General features: G+C 51.2%; 1 pseudogene; it reads left to right on the forward strand.

The window, feature by feature from the left end:
- Positions 1 to 7,849: 7,849 nt before the first annotated feature.
- Positions 7,850 to 8,851, forward strand: LOC144164858 (uncharacterized; annotated as a pseudogene).
- The last annotated feature ends 8,864 nt before the right edge of the window (positions 8,852 to 17,715 follow it).

A 17,715-nucleotide genomic window follows, 5' to 3' on the forward strand; every position in this document is an offset into this window, starting at 1 on the left:
CACCGCCAAGAATCATGGTTGTTGAACAGGTTTTCGATGCGGCTGTCCTGCAAGTGCTGACTAATAATGCTGGCAACCACAGGCATATCACGCTTTCTCCGATTCAGTCTGCTCTCAACAAAGCCTTGCCATGCCTTCAGATTAGTTTCTCCTGCCTAAACCCCTTATTAGACAGCTATGGCAATTCGCTGAAGTTGCTTACAGTGAAGCGCCGTGAGTACGCATAATCGTTGCTGAAGGTAGGGATGATAGTATAATGCTACTACATTAATGAGACCAATTTTAATGTGTGGTGCACATGGAGTTTTACTTTGCCGAGCAAAGAGGGTGCTTCAGCTCTAAAACTTGTGGCGGGCGCCGAAGGGGAAACAAACATCCTGCTTTTAATGTAGGCTAACAGCATCATTCACTGGAGTATAGCCGACAAGCTACACTGGGCCGACCTCAACGAATTTCTTGAAGAATTACTGCAGCAAGCACGAGAACATGACCCCAACGGCAATGCCGTCTTCACCTTTGACAACGCTCCAGCCCATTGCCGTGCTGAAGTGCCGGCTTTGGCCATGACCCAGGACAGAATTCGAGGACTGCCGCCGTACAGCCTTTTCTTTCATCCGACCAATGTTTTTTTTCGAAATTAAAATTGAATGTGAAGGCTTACCTAGATGAATTTTGACGAGCACTCCTAAATGCTCCAGCAGTTGAGAGAAAAAAAATACCCGTCCATGCTTGTGAATGCCACGGAAGGGGCAAAATGCATCACATCAGCCACACTGAGTGTGCCGCGTATGGGAGGCATTATTTTTCGGTAGCTTGCACAGCATTCAACATGGAAAAGGTCAATCAAGCTTTATTTGCTATTCATGAGTAAATTGCCAGGAGCAAAGAAAAAATAACCATTCAGACAGGCTTGGGTTGCTCTGTTATTTCTAATTTTAGAGTACATCTACCAGAAGGTAGTAACATTTGTTTAAGCTACAAAATAAAATTCAAAGTACATGATAAAAATGTACAAGACGCTTAGCAGCAGCATCCAACCTGATCAGTTTTTTATTCCGTAACAATGAATGAGTCACAGTCACACAATCACAGTCACGCAAGGAAAATAAGCTTTGTATTCTAAACAAAATAAAAAATAATGACGCACTCAAAACAATCCCGCAATATACATTTATAACAGTTTTATAGAAATACATAAACACTGACAACAAAGAAGTTGTGTAACGGAGTTGTTTCCAAACTTTGTCGTTATGATACCATGTTTCGGTGAGCAATATTACGTCAAAAGAAAATCGGAAATAGGAAACAAAATTAGTGAGATTTTCTTCCTTTTCACGAGGAGACCATGCGTTTATGTGTAGAAAACAGGTTGATGGTTTATTCATTTCATAAAGTTTAGACACACCATCACTGCGAAATGTTTTGTCTGCTACATTCGCCGGGTAACGGTGCCAGTGGAATTATTCAGCAGAAGCCTACTGCATTTTCTCAAGAGAGCGAGCACAAGTCACGCGCAACAAATGTGTTGTGTCGCTTTTCCGTGGGTACATTTTCCCTTTTATCCAGGCGTATTTCTACCACTTTTCATGCTTCTTTGCAACGACTTGACCAATCAGCTTTTTCACTGCAGGGCTCAAGTGTTCATTGAGGTATATTGGAGGTACGTCTGAAGAACTGAGCTGGGAAATGTTAACGCGCCACTTGCGTGCCTTTTCCAATACCACATTACGTTTTGTGCGTGACCTAAACTGGACCACATTGTTCGGGCATCCTTCGTCCCTTCTGGGCACATGGTGGCACACGTCTACGTCATCTGGGGTTATTGGTTCTCTGATGACATCGCCCAGCTTTTTCAGGAGGTCAGGAAGGTTTTTATTTTCATCAAACAGGATGCCTTTATCTCGATGTTGCGGTTGCCTGAATACTGCTATGAGTCATTCGTTACTCTGTGTAAGTTCCAGATTGCTGCAGTGCTTTGCATTGCCCTGAAAGAGAGGCATTTCCTTTTTTAAAGCCACCGTTTTCGTTTTCTATTTTGTACAGCGCGTTGCCATTTTGTCAAATTGTTCACTGAAAAAGACGATAGAGAACTCAAGTTCTTTGGAGTCTTTCCGGAGCTCTTTGTTTATGACGCCACGCATCTCTTGTATATCTAGTTATAGATCCTTGATGAGCTTTGAGAGATCTGGAGGCAACTCAAAAGACGACATGCAGACACTTCGCTTGGCAGCTGCGGCAACAAGACAGAAAGAAAAAAAAGCTTTTTAAAAAAGGAAACCAACCTGTGTTGGAGAAATGCATTGCTTAGGAAGTGGTCGGTTGCGGCCGTTGCTGCCAAATCAGCTCCACGAAGTCCAGCGGGGCTTTTCTAGTCGGCTTGCTCGTCGATCGGCCAGTTGGCGTTCCGGGACGTCACTGGTCAGTGACGTGTGTTAAAGAAGTTTGCTGGTTGGGTGCCCCACTCTTCAGCAACTTATCAGCCAGGCGACGAGCCACGTCCACTAATGCAGATATGGCCCGGCGATGAAATTGATTGAAGGTTCGGTTTAACCCGCCGACGCAACGCAGGGGATGAGGCTCACCGTAGTGGAGGGCTGCGGATTAATTTTGACCACCTGGGGATCTTTGCCGTGCGCCGAAATGTCGTACACACGGGTGTTTTTCCGTTTCACCTTCATCAGAAAAGTAGCCGCCGCGGCCGGGAATCAAACCCGCGACATCGTGCTGAGCAGCGGAACGCCTGAACCACTGAGCCCCCGCGGCGTGTCCGTCGATAAAACCACCGACAGCGGCCAAGCACTTGATAGCTGCACCTGTGTTGGAAAAAAATGTTGCTTAGGAAGTTGCTGGTTTTTGCCGCTGCTGCCATGTGAGTGCCACGCAATACCATCAGGACTTTTCTAGTCGGCTTGTTCGTCGATCGGCCAGTTGGCGATAGCAAGCACCTTCACTATGTCACCTGAAATGACTCTATGTGCAATCATGAGTTGGCATAGTACGATTTGTTTATTCCTTGTTCAACACATCACTTAAAAATCCTGCTGTAATTTTGAAGTCCCGGTTAGTAAGAAATTTAGTAAGAAACAGATCACAGAGTCATGACCGTGTGTGATTCTATAAGAGAATTAGAAGTTGGTAAATCAACCTTTTCTTTTATTTCATCTTTGGAATGTTACCTGTTGCTGTAGCAGGTACTTTCTTTGGCAATATAAAGGTAAATTGTACCTAACAGCCATAGGGTGTCTTTCAAAGAGCTAAATATATGTTACACCGCAAGGTACACCGTAATTAGCAACGGGTCTGCGCGATTTATGGGCTCCTGTTGTGGGATCCTGCATAGTCGCGAAGACAACCTACAAGCAAGGGATCTTGGAATACGTCTGCTGCGATGGATATTATAGAAAGGAAGCATGTGTGCATGGACAGTACAGTGCCACATCCACGAACGAGAGCTGGCAACATTTGGATGTCCTGTGTAAATATATGAAGAGGCAATAAAAGGGAATCTTGTATATTTCCCATATATGCTGCTGTAGCGCCAGTCCCAGCAGTAGCGTAATCCCGCGGCAGCGCACGCGCAAAGCAGCGCCAAAACGAACGAAAAACACCGCCTGCACAGGCGAAAAATACCACCAGCGCACACGTTTTCCAGCGGCAGCTGGAAAGCGCACGCGCTCGTCCGGAAATCAGGCACGCGCTGCCCGCTGCCTTCCAGGGCTGAGACAGCAAGGTCGTCCCATGGTCTCCTGGACTGAGGAGCCACTCCCACATCACCAGGCTCACAATAAAGTTTTTCCTCCTCCTCCTGTGGCGCGCTGCCTTTTGCGAGGGGGTGGCTCAGTTACGGAGACTTAATTTTTATCATCTGGGCGTGCATTTTCAATAAATTTTTCTTTCAAAGGAAAAACACTCGTTCAAACATCAGTAAACATATCTAAAAATTTATATTTGAAGATATACCTTGATATAAAAGCTAACAATTGGTAACTGCGCTGAACACATGATCCGGTGCATTATTCAACGCTGGTCTAGACTCGAAATGTCGCGAAAGCAGAGGCTCAAAAAGAAGGATTTTGGATTTTTTTTCAAGGCGTATAAAAGTCATTCAACGTATTTCTGAAAGTGCATTGTCTTGCCAAAGATCGTGAAGTTCTGGAATAGGTTACGAGCCCATTAATAATTGTACAAATGCTTCAAATTTTAATTAGAGATTCCACAGTACGCAACACGTGGCTGCCCGGAACTGAATTGACGAAAGGCAGGTGCTCACATGGCCAATGTGCGTATCCTGCTCCCACGTAAGCTCATCGAGTAGCCTGGAAACGCCTGAAAAATGTTTCTTAATAAAATATGAAGCACACTCTGGCGACAGGGCGATTTCAAGGCGATTTTGACATAGTTGGAGATTCGCCTATTATAAATCTTGAAGATAAAAAATTTACCAATGAGGACACATGCTTATGGCATGTTTTTTATTGCTAAAGTGTAGTTGGAGCCGGGCAAGAAAGCTAGCTAGTGACCAGATAATGTCACAAAGATATTCAAAGCGGGCTGCACAGCTTCGTCGCTGCTATGTCGAAGGAGAGGGTAGCGGTACTTGATGGAGGAAATGATAGCGGCCTCAATTCACTCCGTGGCAGCGCAGTGAAAGGCCTATCGTGGCCACCGCGCAGTTTCTTCAACCGTGGCAGATGCCGCTAGCTTAACCTATGACCGCGCTAGAAGGCCTGGTTTCCCTCCTGTTTTATTCTTGCTCCGTGGCCAGAACACACGCGTGCATAGGGGTAGAAACAACGGAAGGCTGCTGGTGTAACCGTTGCCGCCTCAAGTTCAGCTCGTCGAGTAGCGGCAAAGCCCTCCCGGATGAACAGCGACTTGCCCGCTTGTAACGCCGGCATGAGCCAATGTCACGTCTTCAGAGGGCTTTCAGGCGATATTTTGGAGTTCGTCTGTCACTTCTAAGCACGCGCATATGACCTGTTTCCGGTTTATGCGTGCGCAGGGTTGAAGTGGGGAATAGTGGGAGGGAGGAGAAGGGCGTGCACACGCAGCTATAGGTTTCATACCCATACTGATGAATGTCATGTCCGTTGTGCTCGTGAGAAATTTAAACGCGGACGTTATGCACCCAATGGAACCTGTCCGAAGTCCTCACTGTTAGAGCGGATTGGGTTTTTGTCTTAGGCTATGTTCATACTACCGACGCAGAAGCCGTATCGTGATCTATGGACATAAAAAATGGGCGTGTCACGCAGTTCGGTTGCCTGAGACGTGAAATGACGTCATTCTTTAAAGTGATTACGACAGTTGCGGAACAGTCTCACCCCGGCCTTACATGAACAGTAATATGCTTACTACGCGGGAGGGAGGGAGAATGCTTGGATCCTTCTGAGGTTCATTTAGCTAATTGCCTAGGAACTATGTTCCATCTCAAATTACGATAAACGTGTTTTGTTTCGTGCAGTCTGGTAAATGCGTCCGGCTTTGCAGGTCATCCTTTTAAATGCAGAGCATTTCAGTAACTCACGATGTCACCCGTGTTGACGTCCGTAGTCCTCACCGCACCCCTCCCTACTATATAAAAAAAATACTATCCGGCGCCCGGCTTCGATCCCTCGACCCTGCGGGCGGAACGCAATGTACATGGTGCTCTACCCACTGCGCCACAAAGCCGTCACAGAATGGGACGCTACGAACGCGCCTTATATCGTTGACTCATTCAAATTACTGCTGACGAGCGCTCTCTCGTCAGCAGTTGTCACAAGCGCAACAACATTAACGTAACGCAAACTACTTAACGTCGTGCGCCCCCGGAAATGCTCTGCATTTGATCGTGCCCCTCGCGAGGGGGATGTTTCACTGCGTCTTCTCTCGGTCGCGGAACCGGTGGCGCCATCTGCCGGAGGCGCGGCACAACTCGTAGCACTTTCTTTGAAAAAGCGCCTCGAAAGCGCGGCAAATATGAAATAGGGATGACGCGCTTTCGAGGCAACCTTTCACAAGAAATGCGCGTCACGCAACCCATCGAGGGAGTCTGTCTGCCGCGCTGACGATAAACAAAACGTGCAGTCGTGCAGCGCTTCGTTCGACACTGTTTTTTTTTCACAGAGAGGAAGGGCACAAATTTTTTTAGTCTTCGAGTCTCTAGTGCGAACTGCCCCGCAATAGTTAGGAAAAGAGAATGCCGGTATACAGCAAGGAAAAAAAACAAGGAAGCAGTAAGTCAGGGGAAATAAATAGATAGGTTAGTCTGCAATGTCGATGCTTAAATGTTTCCAGCCCTATTATTGGAATTCGAAAACGTAACGTTGATTCCTAACCATTCATAATTATACTTAAACAAAAATCTGTCCACCTCTACATTTAGGGATGCCTTCAAGCTGCAGAATTTACTGTATGATTAAAGTTTGTTCAAGCAATCAATACAGGCTCGATACATGTTGGCGTCGCTATTAGTTTTCTTAAAACCATATCGGTTTTAGATTACTTGATATGAACAGAAAAAAGTAGGGCAGTACAAACCTCATCCCGAGATAATTTCTCTTTCCCTAAGGTGCATTCAACAACCGTCACACAACTCACATGGCTAGCTCAAAGCCGAATGAAGTTTAAATGTCTAGCAAAAGTAATTTGAAGAAATCATGCTCGCTTTTGCAGGTACTGCTGAGTGCGTTTGATATAGAGGCCTATTCCTCGAATATTTATTTTTTCAATATTTTTGCTAATACAAAGGAATATTTTTGTTGAACAAGTTAAGAATTATTTCCATCTTCTAAGGAAGAAAAGATCGAAAGAATCTCACTGTGTTCTCAGCTAGGGAATTTCATTTTTATTTGTTTGTTCTCCGAAGCAGCATTTTAATCGACACCAAAGTACGTGCATTACAGGACATATCCTACACTTGTGGGGAGCGCTTCGGCGCCCCGCGCCGCGAGCTCTCTTCTCGGGCCATCTCCGCCGCCGGCCACCCACCGGCCACGCATGGCCTCCGAGACTCCCCCGCGCACGCTTTGCTGCCGCGGGACCTGGGGACGTCGGGGCACGAGAGATGGCGCTGGCGGACACGACGGGCAGCGGGCAGCGAGGCGAAGGAGGGGGCGGGGTGCTGAAGAACCGCGCGCGGGGACTCGGGACTCGCGAGGGACGGAGTGTGTCTTTTGGCTGGTGGCTGTGGGTAGCCGGACGGGTGACAGCGTGGAAGATGTGAGTAAAGAGTTTCTCATTGTACTCAATCGCAGTGTGCCTCATTTCTGGACGGCCGTAGAGAGCAGGACCACATCTGGCGCCCGAACGTGGGGCTGATTTCAAGCCCACCAGTGGACATTTGCTCTCTGAGGCTGCCGGGAAGGGGCCCACTGCGGTTTGAGCCGGCATTCCTTTGTTCCGGAAAGGAAGCGCCATTTTGGGCACTAGGCTTCACGGACCTTTCCGCCGTATAGATGCATGTATGGTAAATCTGTTGGATGGCGGCGTTTTGGTTTCTTAGTTTAGTTTTCACGGTAGCTGCGAAAGTCTGAAGGTTTTTTTGCGTTCTTCGTTCTCTGTTTATGTAACGGCTTAGGTGACTACATTACACCGTGGGTATATATACGTAGCGTCTTGTAGGCTTGTAGGAAGGTATGTAGCGCTTGAGAAGAAGTCGTTCGTGTATTCTGATGCGTGCCTATGGCAGTTTTTTCGTATCTTGATGTGTGTTTTCTTGAGTTTTCGTCATATATTGTCTGGATGCTTCTGTTCCCGTTGTAGATTTCCGAATGTGGTTTGTTTGTCGCGTTGCGTAAGTAGCTAGCGCGGAGTGTTTTGTACCGGTGTGTGTGCAGTTTGGCGTTGTAGACATAGTTCGCTCGCGATGGCCCCGACCACAAGGAGTGAGACGGGACAAAAGGAGAGCCCGCAGGGCTCGGGGGAAGACGCGGCGGCGGACGCCGTTGTGCGGGAGGCTGCTGAGCAGTCGCAGCCCGCTGATCTCGCCTCCATGATGAGGCAGATGACCGCGATGTTCGCGGAGATTACCCGAACGCTCGGTTCGGCGCCGGTGGCCCCCGCCGCGGCCCCAGTAGCGTCAGGTTCGCGGCCGCGCCTTAACGTTGAGGTCCCCTCATACTCCGGCTACGGTGACGCGAAATCGGTGTACGAGTTCCTTCAACAACTCGATTCCTACCGAACGGCGCTGGGCGCATCGGAGGAGGATGTGCTGAGGCAAGTCCTGCCCGTAGCACTGGTGGGAACCGCTGCGCGGTGGAGGCGCTGCCAGCCGGCGTTCACGTCGATGGCAGATTTCAAGGACCGATTCCGCGCGGAGTTCCTACCACCCGATTACGAACACCGTATGAGGGACGAGCTTGCACTTCGCACGCAGCACCCTTAGGAGAGCATCCTCGAGTACGTGCGGGCGATGCAGGAGCTCTACGAACGGGCCGACCCAGCGGCAGCCGACGCGGACAAAGTAGCACGGGTGTGCAGGCAATGCCACCCGCGTTTTAGACCGCACTTGGGGGGTCGGAGTTTTCCTAACCTCGAGGCCCTCGCACAGGAAGCGCGCATAGTTCAGGCGGATCTGCTCGCCGAGCTGCGCTACAGGCTGCCGCCGAGGCCCGGAGAATCGCTCGAACCGGGTTGCGCTTGGTCAGGAGCGCCGGTGGCTAGCGCCCATCAGGCCGAAACAATGGCCGTGAGGCAAGAGACTGCAGTGGGGAACTCCGCCACTCTCAGGGCGCTAGACCCGAGCAAAGGCGCCGTTCGGGGCTGGAAGACCGCCGATCGGCCCCTCGGCAAAACGCCGGCTTTCGAGGACAAGGGGCAGCGAATGGCGGCCTCCCAAACTCCTCGGAAAGAAACAACGCAGGCGTAGGAAGGGGGCAGCAGGACGAAGCGGCCCGTTTGTGATGGTTCTGTCACAAGCCTGGCCACTTTTCCCGTCAATGCCCCGAGAAAATGCGTAGCACGCAGGGAAACTCGGATCGCCGGCGACGGTGAAGGGCAGTGGCTCGTCGTCGCCGGCGGGAAGCGAGAAGAGGGGGCCAGGCAGAGGGTGCGCGAGGGAGCCCCCAGGGCACCCCGAAGCTGGCGTCGACGGGCAACAGGCCCCCTCCGCATGCAGGGCGCAGGGTGACCCCTCTTCGTCTGCTCCATTCATGCGAGTGCAATTAGTCGGTCAAGAACTTTTTGCACTGGTCGACACGGGCTCGACGGTCTCTCTCATCGGGGACGAAATCTTCGAAGCCTGCCGGAAAAGAAGAATCCGGGTCAGGTCCGCTGGGACACCCTTGAGCTTAGCAGCAGGGTCAGCGAAAGCAGAGGGAGCCGTTAGACTTACGCTCACTTTGGAAGGCAAGAAGCGCAGGCAGCGTTTTGTTTACCTGCCTGGCTTGTCTACCTCGGTCATACTGGGGAGAGACTTCCTTTCAAAGGAGGGCATCGTGCTCGACATGGGGAGGAACGGCTACCATTTCGGGGCGCTAACCCGGTTCTTTCCTTTCGCGAACACGCCGACGCCCGGTTTACGACCTCAGCCGGCAAGCAATCTCTACTGTGCCGCTGAGGGCCAGAGGGATGCGTCAGGAAAATGAGTGCCGAGGTCGAGGCGATTGTCGCATCTTTTGCAGGATCCGACGATCAGCGCCGAGTGTTGGCGGATACATTGCTCCCCTTTTCGGATTGCTTTACCGAGAGACCTGGCTTGACAGATGTGCTAGAGCACGAGATAGACACGAGTGATGCTCGGCCATTCCGGTTCAATCCGAGGCCGATAAGTGCCCATAAGAGGAAGCTCCTCGACTGCGCACTAGATGAAATGATCGAGACAGGCGCAGTGAGACCCTCACGAAGCCGCTGGGCATCTCCTGTAGTCTTGGCACTGAAGAAAGACGGTTCAGTACGACTGTGCGTAGACTACAGAAAGCTGAACGCACTGACCGAGAGAGATGCGTACCCTTTTCCGAGCATTCAGTAGGTGATAGATCAGCTGGGCAACGCTCGCTACTTCACTGTGCTGGACGCTAGCAGAGGGTACCTGCAAATTCAAATGTCCGAAGCTGACATCGAAAAGACCGCATTCACCTGCCACCGCGGGCTCTTCGAATTTACTCGACTCCCGTTTGGCTTGTCGAACGCTCCTAGTTCGTTCATGCGGCTGATGGACATTGTCTCGGGGGACGCGAGGTACAACTATGCGATGGCCTACCTGGATGATGTGGTGATCTATTCTGAGACTTTTGAGGAGCACCTCGTGCACTTGAGTTCCGTCCTGGAACGCATGAGGAAGGCCGGTCTGACGATCAACCCAAGGAAAGTGCAGCTGGCATCATCTAAGGTCGATCTGTTGGGTTTTGTCGTGGACAATGGTACCCTGAGACCGAACGATGAGAAGCTGCAGGCCATCCTTAGTTACCCTCGACCACTAGACGTGAAAAGCCTGCAAAGGTTTTTGGGCATGGTTGCTTTCTACAGGCAGTTCATACCGCACTGTACGGAACTCGCACGGCCTCTTTACAAGCTGTTGCGTAAGAACATAAAGGGGGTCTGGGAAAAGGAACAAGAGGATTCTTTCGTTTCTTTGGCTTTCGCAATAGCGGACACCGCTAGTTTGCGCCTTCCCGACCTGAACAAACCGTTTGTTTTGCAGACAGACGCTAGTGACTACGGTGTGGGAGCTGTTTTGTTGCAGGAACACGAGAGCGAGCTGCGGCCAGTCGCTTTCGCGAGCCGCGCGCTCACACCGGCGGAGCGGAATTACTCCGTAACCGAAAAGGAGTGCTTGGCTATCATGTTCGCATTGTCGAAGTTCGACATGTACCTAGATGGAGCGGTTTTCACCGTGCAGACGGATAACCAGGCACTGACGTGGCTGAAGGGGCTTAAAAACCCCGCAGGCAGGCTCGCGAGGTGTGCGCTGACGTTGCAACGTTACGCGTACACAATCGAGTACCGCCGAGGCTGCACCAACAAGGTAGCCGATGCTTTGTCGCGCGCGCCGCTGGAGGCGGGTGCACGCGCGGCGAGCAGCCCCGAGGGAGGCGGCGGGAGCGCCCGCGCCGAGTTGAGCGGTTTCATCGGCGGCGCGCGCCGCCCCGAGAGGGGGAGGAAAGGGCCGGACGGAGGAGTCGAGGCCGGCCGCAAAGAGAAAGAAAAGCGGCATCTCGCAGCGGCGATTTCTCGTCCCCCGAGAACAGAGGCAGAAAGGAATCTGTCTTGGGGGGAGGTAGTGAGTAAGGAAGAGCTCATTGAGGCCCAGAAAGCAGACGGTCTGTGCCAGCGGGTGCTGAAAAGGCTAACGAGCGGCGTAGCTTGCACCGGTAACGCTGAGGGGTTTGACGCGTATCTGCTGGGCGACGATGGCTTATTACTTCGCTACATTCCCCAACTGGACGACGAAGAGGCGGTTTCATCCCCCTTTCGAGTCGTGGTCCCGAGGAAGTTGCGGAAACGGTTCATGCGGTACTTTCATGACTCAGCGCTGGCAGGACATGGCAGCGGCAGTAAGACTTACGACAAGTTATGCCGTGTCGCGACCTGGCCAGGCATGAGGAGAGACGTGCTGAGCTATTCCCGCGCTTGCCCTCTTTGCCAGGTAGCGAAGCCGCGCGCTGGGAAGCCTGTGGGTTTCATGAAGCCGGTGGAAAGCAGCTACCAATGGCAGATTGTAGCGTGTGACGTAATGAGACCCCTCCCACGATCCGCGCGAGGAAACCAGTTCATCCTGGTTGTAACGGACCACTTTTCTAAGTGGGTGGAGTTGTTTCGCCTTAGAAAGCTAGCGTCGGAGCGGATCGTAGTGAAGCTGTTGGAGACATTCGCTCGTTTCGGCTTCCCATCCGACCTGATCACTGACAATGCTTCGTATTTCACAAGCAAAGTCTTTTCAGACTGTTGTCGAGCGCTGCACATTCGGCACAGGAAAACGAGTCCTTATCATGCTCAGAGCAACATCACTGAGAGGGTGAACAGGAACCTGAAGTGCATGCTGGTTGCGACAACCAAGGAGCATAAGGACTGGGACGCGCGTTTGCCTGAGCTGGCTTTCGCGACTAGGACTACCGTAAATAGGTCAACAGGTTTGACACCAGGTTACCTAAATTTCGGTAGAGAGATCGCTTTTCCAATCAAAAATGCACTGCAGTACGCGGCGGCGGGTAACACCCCTTCTCTGTCGCAGTACGCGGCTAGGCTCCGGAAACGCCTTTGGGCAGCGCAACGCACGGCTCGGGAGAACCTCGACGTGGCGCGCATGGAGCAAGCCGAGCAGTATAACAAAGGCCGTCGTCACCTTGTGTACAACATCGGTGACCTAGTGCTAAGGAGAACGCACCCACTCAGCAACGCTGCACGCGGTTTCACTGCAGCGCTCGCACACAAATGGCAAGGGCCATACAGAATTACGGCGCAGACGACTCTGCCCACGTATGAGATGCAGTCGCTTGAAAGCGACGATCTGGTGGGTCCTGTGCACGTTAGCGATCTCAAGGCCTATCATGTTCGCACTGGCGATGATGAAAGGGGGAGTCCCCCTCCGACTGTCAGAAGGATCGGCGATAGGGCTCACATCCATCGCTACGATTTCAGGCCGAGGTAAGAGCTCGCGCCTGCGCGTAACACCTCCGTTCGTTGCAGGAACCGCGGTGGCAGAAAGAATAACACTCGGCGGGGTCCCAACCCCCCTCCGGGTTCAAACCCCAGCAAGCGTCGGCGGTGGCCCCCGCCGGCAACGGCAACCAGGCCCACCAAGGGGGGGAGCGGCCGCGGACTCCGCCCGGCAGCGTCAGACCTAATGGCCGGGGGGGGGGGTGGTCAGGGGTGCCCGGGCCACGGCGGCGGGCCCAGCGTCGTCGACCCCCCCGGAACGAAGAAGCTGCGGAGCGCGGCCACCTGGACGGTGGTCGCGGACGGCGCGGCAGTGTCTCACTGCGCGCGGTCGCGTTGGAGGGACCAGGCCCGGCCCGAGCGCGGGGACGACCCGGAGGGGGTGCCGCCACCGTTCCGCGGCTTGACGCTGGCGGAGCGGGACGACGAGCCGCCGCCGGCGTTCTCCGCGGAGGAGCGGAGGGCGCTGTGCGGCACCTGCGGCACCCTCGTCGTCAGCTGGGACGCCCACAGGATCGGCGCCCTGCACCTGGAGCGGACGGCGAGGAACCAGAGGGCGGCGCGGGCCGCAGCTGCCGGCGCGGCCGGCCTTCGTTGGTCGGCGCCGTCCGGGCTAACCGCCGGGCTCGAGGAGGCGGCCGTGCGGGTGTTGATGGCCACCCGCCCCGATCTGCTCACGGCCGTCGCACGCGGCCTGGTGTCCGGGGAGCCCTTGGAATGTGCGGCGAACCAGGGCCTGGCGGGTGGCAGGCCCGCGCTCGTCTCCCCACCCATCGGGGCACCGGACCCGGCCCCCAGGAGCCTGCTGGTACACAGCGGGGCGGCCTGGCAGCTGTTTGCGGCCCCTCCGGGGGCGGCCACTGACGCCGGCCCGGGGCACGCGCTCGAGTCACCCAGGCTGACGCCGGAGGACGCCGACGAGATGGACCTATCGGAGGAGACCGCCGACCAGCTGCTTCTGGGGACGGCGGGCGAGGCTTGAGGGGGGGGGGGGGGGGGGAGATGTGGGGAGCGCTTCGGCGCCCCGCGCCGCGAGCTCTCTCCTCGGGCCATCTCCGCCGCCGGCCACCCACCGGCCACGCATGGCCTCCGAGACTCCCCCGCGCACGCTTTGCTGCCGCGGGACCTGGGGACGTCGGGGCACGAGAGATGGCGCTGGCGTACACGACGGGCAGCGGGCAGCGAGGCGAAGGAGGGGGCGGGGTTCTGAAGAACCGCGCGCGGGGACTCGGGACTCGGGAGGGACGGAGTGTGTCTTTTGGCTGGTGGCTGTGTGTAGCCGGACGGGTGACAGCGTGGAAGATGTGAGTAAAGAGTTTCTCATTGTACTCAACCGCAGTGTGCCTCATTTCTGGACGGCCGTAAAGAGCAGGACCACACACTTCACCACAGAGAAAACTTCAGCTTTAAAGCACAGAGTAGAAAACGTCTCCACAAGATCTACAGAAGTCTCGATAAACTTCTCGATAAACGTCTCTTAGATGTGTTTTGCGTTTTAGTTGCATACTACGTGTTCACATATAGTTTCCGGTGATGTATGATGTTTTTTTTATTAGAAGAGCGCAAACACAAGTATAAAAAGTTAATGACAAGTGCAGTTTACGTAATGCTTGCAGGAACAGATTCAGTATAATGATAAGAAGAGTAGTTTTGTTTAAATATACGGTGGAAATGGTAAAAACGACTGGTGGCCAAAATCACTCCCAAAGAATTATGCGGAAACTCTCGCTGCACTGCGCTTACAAATCGGTGATAGATCAAACCATGATAATTACACGCTCGCGGATAATAGACTAAATCAATCTCTGGCAGAGACCTCAGAACGGTATAAAAGTTTGGAGGGGAGACTGTTGCAATCACTTTTTTGTTTCCGTTTTTATAAGCGATTATGGTAATATGGTAAAAGACCATATGGTAAAATATGGTAAAAGACCATATTTGCTTACACTGTAGGGTTACTTCATGATGCAAAAGCATTAGTTAGACCATTGAGTGAAAAAAGCCGTAATCGTGGAAAGCAGCACTTGTACTCTTAATGGCCGCGAACCTTTTCTAAGCGGGTTCTTCTGAAATAAAACACAAAAAAGGTACACGCCTACAGATAATTCTGCGCGGTTCACTCTATTATGAAGCAGTCATCAGCAATCCATGGTGCAACGAATGGACCACCACTAAACATGCCCCCATGAACACCACGGAAATCATAGATTGAACTAAACGTAAGCTAAGCAATGCGTGGAAAATATATACATATAAAATGAAGTACCCGCCCGACCGAACGACAGACCGAGTGCCCGCTCAACCGACCGACTGACTAACTAATGCATCAACGCCCGGCCGAGTTGTTAGACCTTGAACTGCTAGACCTTGCGGAGTACAATTCTGTCGTGGCGTAGGGGCTCACTAAATTATACCTCTTACGGACGAAAAGGGGGAAATCACGTTTTCTCAAATATGTGATTACCTCGCTCCCCTAATGAGATATCGCAGTTTTTTTTTTGCTGATACTTGTGGCCCGTGAGAACATCTAAAAAGTTGTTTGACGGTATTGCCGTAACATACGCTAATGAAGAGAGTCTGCATTTTGGAGATAATTAGGTGTTTTTAGAAATCTCCAATATTTGTTCTACTGCCTCGTACATGCAATTCTTTTTTGCTGATAAATGTTACTTGTGATAACGCACAAAACAACTTTTAAGGGTTTTGCCTTGGAGCGCCGCTAAAAGGGCGAAATAGATTTATCGAAACTACACCCCTGACTGGCCGAAAAGGCCTAACTCGTGATGTTAGGCCTTCAGTTAGGCCTTCAGGTAGACGTGACACCAACCATGCTGCTCCTTCAAACGTATTTAACCTTCAGGAGCACATTTTTATGATGCTGTAGGTGCTCAATAGTGCTGAAATTTTTAGAACAAACGCATCAAAGAGTGAATTAAAGTGCTGAACGTTTTTTCAAAAATTTCTCGTTTTGACCGCAGGCTCGCTGAGACTTTTAACAGTTATTAATTTATATTGATAAGACATACAGATGTCTTTGCAGTTTTTTACATGATTTTTCTCTAAGAACCACCGGTGGAACCAGCCCTAAGAACCAGTGGCAATCATGATTTTGGAAACATTACGTATTTGTACAGATTTCCAAAACTCCTCAGTCCGTTGATATAACAAATTCCTTTTTCTTTACAAATGCTGCCTATAAATGTTCCAAAAACGAATTTCACAATTTTCCAATAACATACATATAGGTACGTGGGCATGAGTCTCTAAATTAAACGTCTCAGGAAACGGAATTCAGTTCAATTTTGGCACGGTCAAATACCGTGCATCTGTTCAGACTTTCCATAACTACACGCCTACCGTAGGACCCCATGTTATTTACTATAGAGGCGTGACTCATGGTTATCCATCGCCCCTACTGAGACAATGCATCCCATGACTAAGTATTCGTTTGAGCACACTATCTTGCTGCAATTTGTTTTGGGGTAGTTCCAACAACACACGAGTTCTTGCCGTTTCCCGGAACTGCACGCCTTCCCTTAGGAGCCCATGCATAGGAGCAGACGGGAGTCCCTAATTCTGCACAAATCCTGGGGGAACTAATTATGCCAAGTAAAAATGAACAACATGTGTACTACACATTAGCGTCATTATTACAGTGGCCCACCCTACAGCCATTGTCTCATATTTCGAACTCAACGAGGCAAAGGAAGCACGCTAGGTGTCACATGTTCTTAAAGCTAAATAAACATAGTTAATACAAACGACTTCCTGAAGAAGGCAACTCATGCGTTGACAAAACCAAGACAACAACAAACAGTTCAAGAACAAAAAGAAAACGAATAAACAAAAAGTTTGATTATGGGGACTCTGTGCGAGAGTTGGAGCAAGCTTAAGTTGCAGCGCAGCGCTCAAGGCAAAAAAAAAATGCTTTCGCATTCACTACATCGTAAGGAATGATTGGTTCTTGTGACAGCTTTATTGGTGGCATTAAACCAACCGATGAAAGTTAACTACCTGATTTGCTTGACCTTGACTGCAAAAGATTCACACGCATTTGGTTAAGCTGGGCCTTCGTTCCCGAAATACAACTCGTTTATGTGGAACGCCGTAGCGGAGTTCCCTTGCTTGATTTTTGCCCGTGTGTATACGTTATACAAGTTGCTATTGATTCTGCGGCACCACTAGGCTCGCACATAAACTTGCACACGTAATAAATTTAACAATTTGGTTTCCGCAAAAGGCATAACCTAATGAGTTGGTTATTCATCACGTTGTGCGTCATAGCTGCCTTTATTTAGTTACTATTTACGTCAATAGGGTGCATTCATAGGGTAACGTGAATCCGTTATACCCGCCGCGGTGGCTCAGTGGCTAAGGCGTTGCGCTGCTGAGCACGAGGTCGCGGGTTCGATTCCCGGCCGCGGCGGCCGCTTTTCTGATGGAGGTGAAAAGCAAAAACGCCCGTGTGAACGAGATTTCGGCGCACGTTAAAGATCCCCAGGTGGTCAAAATTAATCCGGAGCCCTCCACTACGGCGTGCCTCATCGCCTGCGTTGCGTCGGCGCGTTAAACCCTACAATCAACGTGAATCCGTTACCAGCGCAAAAAGAAAGGGAAAGGGCGAGGAGAGCAGAATTAACGATCACTACGTAACTCATTTCGCCCATCCGCAGCTTTTCCTAAACTAAGCCAGGCTCCAGTATCTGAAATTTTTAGCGATGCATATCGCTTCGCAAGTCTCTTAACGGTGAAGCTGACGCACCGTTGCGTTTACGGACGCAGCGCGCATCTAAAAACCTGCCACAAAAAGAAAGTTCGACACTTCAAAATGCATGGTTATCGCACTTACGTGATTAAGCGAAAATTCAATAAAATATGTTTGTGGAAAGCTCGGAAAAGAACTTCAGGAAGAGAAAAGTAACAATAAAAGCCAGGATGACCGAAGCATTTTACGTCGGACATGCAGCCTAGCGAATGCTGTGTTGCATAATACAGGAATCTAAACAAAATTCTTTTGCCCGCAGCCGCATGGTGAGATCACAAAAAAAAACGTACCGTGTGCTAAGGAACATTGACTTCGCTGCACGCGTAATTGCGTTCGAGCCAGCTGAATCTAATTGCAACGCATATGCGATT

The sequence above is a fragment of the Haemaphysalis longicornis genome, unplaced genomic scaffold (assembly GCF_048455015.1).
Source record: "Haemaphysalis longicornis isolate Haplotype H1 unplaced genomic scaffold, Haemaphysalis longicornis Haplotype H1 scaffold_14, whole genome shotgun sequence".
Taxonomy (NCBI): domain Eukaryota; kingdom Metazoa; phylum Arthropoda; class Arachnida; order Ixodida; family Ixodidae; genus Haemaphysalis; species Haemaphysalis longicornis.